Source organism: Coturnix japonica, chromosome 1 (genome assembly GCF_054131305.1).
Source record: "Coturnix japonica strain WE chromosome 1, WE-NBRP24, whole genome shotgun sequence".
Classification (NCBI taxonomy): domain Eukaryota; kingdom Metazoa; phylum Chordata; class Aves; order Galliformes; family Phasianidae; genus Coturnix; species Coturnix japonica.
In genome coordinates, this window is record NC_140663.1 from 131,071,889 (window position 1) to 131,081,177 (window position 9,289).

Genomic DNA, 9,289 nt, shown 5'->3' on the forward strand with positions numbered 1-9,289 from the left:
GACCCTGTCTGGCTTCTTTGGTGTTTGTGGATGCATCTAACTGCATCCTATGAATTTGAGTACATACTGTTCAATTAAGTGGTTCCTAACCCGCTCCAGGGATATGCTTTCATTGCTTTAGATTTGACTACTGGTCTCAGGGATCTCAGTTTGCTGAAGACTAATCTTATACTGCAGTGACTGAAACAAACAAGGCATTGAGTATGTTTGACATTCCATGTCACCGTGTGCCTTTCCCCATTCAGCAGCAGGCCTGCATTTGCTCTATCATTTTTTACATTCATTACACTTGTAGAAGTCCTTCTTGTTGCCATTTACATACCTTGCCAGATTAATCTCCAAGTTATCTTTAATCTGCTTCTAAAAAAGTTTCCCCAATAAAACTGAGAATATGTCAGTTTCAACTAAACACTTTTAGCAGTAAATATTCCATCAAACAACCTGAGTGTAAATATATTTGTTCTTGTAGACTATCAGCATTCCCTGACTCTGAGACTACTATGTATGGTTTGACTTCAACCATATCATCAAGCTCTCCTAATCATCAGAAAAAGGTGATCATATGTAAATAGTCTACTCCAGGTGATCCACTGGAATAACTACAAAAATATGTCTGGAAATTGTTATTGATGGCAATAGTAACACAAAGAAAAAGTGTGATAGAGAAAATTCTAATAATGAAACTGCATGCGTGAAAGTTTCCTACTGTCTGGAAACATTTCCTGGCATTGTTTAATTTGTAGTTTAACCATAAATATTTGTGATATAATGTGACAAAATGTGTACCTAACAATATGATATATCACAGAGATAATATCATGGGGTTATACCAAGTTGTGTCACAACACAGGGAAGGTTATTTGACATTTCATTAAAGATGAGACTGTGTATATGTTTGTTTGGCCACTGTTGCCAATTAGGGCACTTTTTAGTTTATGGGGTCTAATTCAAATCTTTTTGAACTTGCTTGCAAACACTATGAAATATGCTAACATTAAAGGATAAAGATTTATGATTACAAGGTGTTTATCAACATTACACACTTATCCTAAGGCTGAGGATATTACCTCAGAATACACATTATCATAATGATCACTTCAGGTGTTTATTTGAGTTATATCTGGTTTTGTCCTTGCAATCCTGTCCTGCTCTAAGATTTGCTCTAATTTGTGAACGATTACTAATTTTTCTTTAGAATGCAAGAGGAAAATCATGTACTTACTTACGGTTTTTACTGTTAGGTTAACTGTTGAAATAAGAAATGTACTTGCTTTCTACTCTATGTTTGGATCTTCTAATAGCAACAGTGAGCTCTTGATAAAACACGATGTACCACTGACAGAATATTTTAACATGTTCATATAAACTCATGGCATTCAGTGTTATGGCACAGACAAGTATGAAAGCAAAAACAGTAATAATAATAATAATAATAATAAGTATATTCGGTATCCTCCTGAGTTAATAATCTTTCAAATAAAAACAGCAAGGTTTGAGCTAAATGTTACTGCATGCCCTGCATGACCTCACTGAAAACTGGATGTTGCACAGCATGTGTATCATTGCCAAGGTGGACCTGGCACATCTAAAAAGGTACACATTACTTCTGAACATAGGTCAACAACTGATCTGCTGTAATTTCAGCTCTGTCTCAGCTGCATCTCCTCTGCTTCACAAACTGTAATAACAGCGAGAATAATTATGTCTTCATCCCCTGCAAGGTTCTTACAGCGCATCAGAGCATTTGGAAGACAATCTTCAGTATGTATCCAGACTGCTTCAGTTAGTAACGGCATGCATTTTTGAACTATAAAACACAGACATGGTTCCATTTCTGTGAAACATGCGATGGCACGCTGCTGACACTTGTTCACTTCCAATATCTATATGTATTTTGATAGATGGTAACATTTTCTTAAATGAGCCTACTCAGTCTTTCTAGCTGAGAGTTAAGGTTAGTTAAGTTGGAATTAGTTGAAATAGGCACTAGGAATTTTGATTCTATATTATCCCTTACACATAACCTACAGAGTTTTTATTGCTTCAGGTCACACACTTATTATTTCCAAAGTCTTTCAGACAGAGTACTAAAGGTCATTATGGATATAAAGTTATGAGCAAGGATAGAAAAGAGTTGTATGATGAACTGGCCTGGTTTGGGGGAAAAAGAAAAAAAAAAGTAAAAAAAAAGTGCTGTTGTCCTTTAGAAACTGTATAGATATACAAAGAACTTACATCAAGCTAGATATAGGTACTGCAGGGATTTTGTTTATCATGACTAGTGCAAAAGAATGTTTCTGTTTTTAAACTCGGTGAGAGATAACATAGCCCTGTCTGCCTCCAGGAAAAGCCAAGAACTGCTCATTCCATTCTTTCCTGAGAGAATAGTTTGGAAATTGAAGACAGTTCTCTCTCCCAGAAGTAGCAGTTTGAGGAAAAATAACTATTTTGAGGCATTGAGTAGCCAGAAATCCCACTTAGTTTTCACCACTTGTCTGTATAGAGATCTGGAAGATATAATCACTCCTTCAGGCCCTCTTGAGGCTCAGCATTTTCTCTTTTTCCTTGGTTGGACAAATATGTTACCACTAAGGTACTTAAGTATGTCTGCTTTTCTTGGTGTCAGGGTAAGGCTCAGCCACATCTTAACCCCACAGAGGACCCCTTTTTAGCTACCAGACACAGGATATTTTCAACAAAAAAAAAAAACAAAAAAAAACCCCAAAAAAACTGGGATACAAAAAGGGCCATCAATCATAGTATACTACAACAGTTAAGGGCAGATACAATGAGGCTAATGTCATGAGATGTATTTCTGTAGGGAAGTTCAGCTTGTTAAGAAATTTTACTCGTTTTCTACTTGCCCTTACTTGATGTCTCTATCATAAAAAAATTACAGCAAATTATAATTGTCTTGGCTGGTTATATGAATTAGGTAAGCGCAGATGCACTGTGATTGAGTAGCCAGTTTAGAAGCTTGAAGATGAATAGGTTAATGAGTTCAGTCTTTGCTCTTACAAAAATGCTGTCTTTCTGAAATGTCTTTAAAGGATCACAACAGCTGGGAATTTGAAAAACAACAACAAGGCACAAGGTAGAACAGCTTGTTTAGAGGAAAAATAACAATTTGATACATGGTTGGGGATAGAATACACAATTCCTGCTACATCTATCCTTGAAAACTTACCTGCAAAATCAAGGTCTCCTCTGTAGTTTAATGTTTCTTTCTTTGTTGTTTTTGGGGTTTGTTTTTTTTTTTTTTTTTTTTTTTAATTTAATTTTCTTTTTTTACCTCAACATTACGGATCATATTTAATTTAATTAAAGAAAAATATCTTATAGAATTTCCTCAGCAGTGCTTTCCTCTTAATCTAACTGAAAGTATAAGATATACTAAAAACAGTGAGCCTGTCCTGTCAAATTGTGTTCTCTGTGGAAGTACCTACCTACATCCATACCCATTACACACAGGATCTGATTTGTTCAGTAGTATTTCCCTGTGTCAGTGTAAAATTGTATGTTGAGGAAAATTATTAGAATTTTTTTTTAATAGACTTTTGTACAATGTTAATCATCAGTTTCCTGAAGAGTTCTGCACTCAGAATCGAGAAGCTATGTAAAATAATTATCAAAGAGATGTTTTCTTTGTTTTTCTTTTTTCTTTTTGTTTTATTTTGTTGGTTGTGGCTTTTGTTTTTTCATTGTTTGTTTTGTTTTTACTACAGTATACAGAACCTTATTTTTCCATTGTAGGGATTTGGTATGATTATTCAAAATATCCTGTCTGAAGTCAATCTTCTGAACATTAATGATTTCTACTTGAAAATAATTCACAGTCCTGTAACAGGTTGCTCATAACAGATATTCACCACATCCTAACCAGCTGCACTTGTAGTTTATATAGGTGCGTAAGTATTCCAGTTTCAGGAAATGTTCAGCAACAAAATGGATACAAGATGTTCTGCTGTTTTATAGCCATTCTCCTATCATATGTCCAAAGCATATGTGCTATCATATGTTAAACTAAAGGGGAACAAAGACCACCACTGATGTGCCTTCCTGTCCCAGCCCATCTTCTGTGATACTTCTGTAACATGAAAGAATATTGTCTGTGTACTGTGACAGGATAACAGGAAAAAAATAAAGAAGACTCTGCTGAGATGCGTACACAGCCCTGAGTTGCTCTAACTTTTTTAATGTTAAGAGTTAATATTCACACAAGCTATATCTGTCACTGGTAGTGGTGTTTTTGTGCAACCTATTACTGGAGAGCAAAAGCATCCCTATCAGTGTATGGAGATGTTACACACTGCACAAGTTTTGTAGTTTTAATATTTCCCTTTTACTATTTTGTCTAACAAATAAGAAAATTCCCTTTCAGGTCCGTCTTGCTTGACATCTTAAAAAAACACTGTCATACATAAAAAACTATTTGGCATTAGAAATCCTAACTTAGTAGAATCATCACTGCAGTGTACCTGTCAACTGACTGTAATAACAGCAGGGCATTCACAATTTATTTCTGTATAATTCTTGTACTCTATTTCTTTAAATGGTTAAAATAATAATAATAATAATAATAATAATAATAATAATAATAATAATAATAATAATAATAATAAATAAATAAAAAAATAGAGGAAGAGAGACTTCCCTAATGAATCTTGTAGTTCTCACATACTCTTTTGAGAAGCGTTAGTGAACATTCAGACAAGATTTCCTAAGGATGTCCCATTACAGCAAGATATGGAACAGGTTCCATCATAGATTCCTTACTCGACATGAATTTGATCTAAATCAGATGAGGTACTGGCTCTAAAATCCACTCTGAATTGTCTCAAGGAAGTCATTAATGTAGTTTAATTTTCTCTCCACAATGTGGTTTATCTTTTCCTAGAAATACAGTATCTCTTTGTTTCTAAACAGAATCACTTCCCTGCTAAAAAAAAAAAAAAAAAAAAAATCATCCAAAATGCCCTACCTTTCCATTAAAAGGGCTACTTCTTCACTTCATTGAAATTCAGATTCGACTATTTAAGACCCCATAGCAAACTATACTGTGTGTATATTCATTTTAACATTTTATCAGCTTGAACTCTATATTCGATTCCTCCTTCAGTGTACTGGAAAGATTAAATATTGATTTTCCCATACTACTTTAAATAATCCAGGTGGGGGGAGTAGGAGGGTTGGAGGAATAATGCATTCTTTTGAAATTATAGTTTTCTATATACCACAGCACATTTTATTCAGATTTATTTTGTTACCTTTTTTTACAGTATGAAAACCTGTTAACATTGAACAGCATAACCTTTGCATTACGTTATTGACAATGTATGAAAAATCATACAGAAATAATCTGCTAATCAAATTGCATGACTTTCAATCATTATATTTTGTGGTTTTATCTTTCACTGCTAAAATGTATGCCACAGTTCAGGGCATGGAGTCTGAATGCCTATACTTGCAAATTGAATTAGGATATGGATAACATAGATTACTACTCAGTGTAATCCCACAATGGTCCTTATATCCTAACGTGCATTAGTTTTGTTCAAAGAGTATGCCTTCAAATAAAGGCTGCTCTACTTCGCAGGCCACCTCCTCAATTTGCCAGCCTCAGTTGTCAGATGCTGACAAGAAGGATGTCCATAAATGTCACTTATCGTGGAAAATTTATAATGCAGTCAGACCTGCTTTGTAATGTGACCATCAAGAAATGAACAACCATATCAGATGGTAACAATTTTCAGTTATTTTTTGCCTGGGGTTAGATTGGAAAGGGTGACCTTGAGGTGAAAAGCTCCTGATCCTATTACCAAGCTCTTAGCAACATAGTCTTGAGTCCTTCTCTCTAGGACAAACTATTGCTTATACTGCACTGAATATTTGTATCCCTTAGGATATGTTTTCTTAGCATTTTGTAACCAATAAATTTGTCACAAGAACAATTAAAGAAAAAAAAAAGCAACAACAAAATACTCTTTCTTTTGCTCTACAAATTTAGCCATAGAAGATTATTAGAAATGCATATACTAAATCATAAGACAGAACCTTAAATAACACAACCTTTCTCTCCCACTCTGCAAAAGAAAAATCTATATTCATTTTATAAGACTCAAACTTTCCCTTAAGTAGTTATAATGCAGTAAAAGCACCAAAAAGGTAAGTAATTTCCATAAGCAAGATGTATATTCTATAAATTGATGCAGGTCACTCACTATAAGATGCATGGATCACCTTTATTTAATGATTTTTTTTTCATCCTCTTTCTTTCAATATTTTATAGATGTTCTAAATTGCACTACAAAGAATTAATGGTAATGGTAATGGTGTGTGCTTAAAGTGCCACAAAGAAGAGAAAGGTTGTTAATTTGTAAGATATGTCTGTTCTCAAGACCTCAGTCTTTGAGCAAAAAATAATAGCCATAATGAATTTTTTCCTAGTTCATTGGGTGCCCAGAAGCACAACAAATGTATTTAACACAGAGTATTTTGAACACAGACTCCCCAGGCCTTGTTGCTACGCTCCTCAACTTGCATAAGATACATAAATATTTACAGATTTAAAAAACTTGAGGAAGCCTCTGTGTGTAGTCATTGAAAAGTTCCCACGTGGAAGGAAAGATGTGTTCCAAGCTCAGTTTAGGGACAAGTATTATAATGCTTAAAGAAATCCAAACTTGCCCTGAATAGCTTCAAAAATACATTTAAACACATTTTTATCTTGTTGACACTGAATTATGTGAAAAATGCTCACCTAATTAAACAGCTTTTGAGCATTCAAAATACAGAACAGTTGTATGTCTACCATTTCTTCTGAACATTTTGGCATACACAAATATATTAGCATGCTTTTTATTTCTGGAACTTTAATTTTGCAGATAAGCGCATGGATTTGTCACAAAAGCTTTGTTGCTTGCTTCCTAGTTCTTTTGTTTTTTAATTAAATTCACAGTGAAAAAATTTGCAACAAATATGTTTTTTCATCCACTTGCTCCCAGATTCTTCCACCATACCTTACACACTTAAGCTAAAATATTTAAACAAGAAAAATAATGACCCTAGAGTCTTGCCACACTCAATACAGCAAAATATTCAGCATTCAGAGAAAGTACCTTTTTGTTTCCATTATGTATAAGGAAAATTTGGGTCATTGTGCTTGTCAGATCTCAATTCTTAAAACTGCAGTTTTGATGTTGAGAGTGAAGAAAGGTGTCTATCTTGAAAGATTAAAGGCTTTGAGAATTTCAGTAGCATTCACACTGGACTCTGAAGGTATAGGAAAATGAGACCTGTGTAACTGATTATTCAAGTATCATTGCTGAAGTAGTGCTCGCCAGTGTCACACCACAAATTTGGAAGTCAAAAACAAGAATGCCTACAAAACAGGCAATGTCCTGGACTTCTGATCACCTGAAAAGGGCTTAAAAATAAATAAATAAATAAATAAATCTTCAGGATGAAGGTGGGAAAGGCTACTCTGATGATGAAGGAGGAAACCCTGAGCACTGTTGGGACTCCCAGACACTGAGAAGTGCAGATTCCTTAGATGAGACCACTCTGAAAACCCTCCCATCAAAAGCACTGTATGCACTATTACTCCTTGTATGCAGTGTAGTTCATATGGTCAAGTGCAATGGTTAAATACATTCATTAATTTAAACTGTTAATAAAATCTAAGGAGATTAAGAAATTTTCCCCAAAACAAAAAGATATACTGATACAAACTTTTTTTACAAGTGTAATTGATCCTGGAAAAATTCTATTTTAGCAGACGGAAGGGTAGAAAAACTTCTGTTGTCATGGTTAATCTGGAAAAGCATAGGTCGTTTTACTTCTCCTGCAGTCTAGGAGCCTAGGTTATCCAACAGAGTATGCATCAGTAGCAGCAACACTAACAGCAGTGTACGCATAATCTGTGATTAGTGAAAGTTTTTCAAGTCTCATAGAAGCTTATAAATTTACATGTGCTCAAGATTCAATTTGCAAGTGATGTCAGATTCAGCAATGGCATTTTTAATCTTGATTTTCCTTTTTATTTTCTTCTCAAATGTCATTCTTCTTTCATCTTCAAGCACCTGTATTCGAACTTGACTTCTGTTCCATGGAAATATGTCTAAAAATTCCAGTATTTAAGGGAAAAAAAAAAAAAAAAAAAAGAGAGAGCTGCATAAAACATATCCAAAATGACAGATACATCAATGTCAGCATTCAGAGATTGGTATTCACAGGTGAACCTTGGGCTTCCTATGGAAAGTAAGTTTCAAAGTGAAAACAAGGAATTACAAGAAGCTGCTGAGCAAACAACTCATGAACCCAAAAGAGACAGAAATGTACAGCAGCTTAGAAGGGGCAGAAGGACAAAGGAAAGAAGAAAAAAAATATGCCTGCAAGAGTCTTAAAGACTCACAATTGCAATAAGCTTCAGGGCTGCACCAACACGGGAAAAGCCTACTTGTGAGTAGCTTAAGCATAGCCAGAGTAAGCATTTCAATTCCAGACAGCAAGGCTGCCTGGAGTACCTTGAGTGCAGTAACTGACATGACTTTCAGTGAAAGCAAGTCCACAGGAACACCCAATAAATGAGTGCCGAGAGAATGTTAAAATAGAAACTTCTATATAGTTCTAACTCTAGGGAGGTACGGTTGGTAGGAAGAAGTAATATCTTTTATTAAACCAGCTGATATGGTTGAAATAGCAGGCGAACTTTCAGTCTCAGAGTCCCTTCATCAAGTCCCTGTTGATCCCTCTGTAATTCACATATTTTTATCAGCCACTCACATGAAAACTGTTGAAAAGAACCTTCTCAAATGTCAATGCAGCATTGTTTTTCCTTTTCACCACATTTAGGCTTGTGTTTTTAACCCTGAATGAGAGGAAATGACAAAGTAGACTAGCACAAAGGACATAATAAAAATATGCTATAAATGAATTGAAACTTTGAAAAGTAAAATATTTCAGGTTTGCTTTTGGACTGTACTTCAATTATATTTGAAATATGCTGAACCAAAGCACAGAGATTAATAACTTGAAGAAAAAATCAGCACATTGACTTGAAAAATTTTCACAAACATGTGGGAATGCATAAATGAATGGGGGAGTGAAAGTAGGACAAAAATAACCTCATAATTTTAATAGGTTTTTCCTAGGATTTATTGTAAGTCTTGGCAGCTTTTGCTGACAAAATCTTGGATTACCTTTACATGAATATATTCACACATTTATCTCTACTCCAATGAGTATTCAATATTTCCAGGGAAATGGCTTAATCTTAGTGGTCATGTCT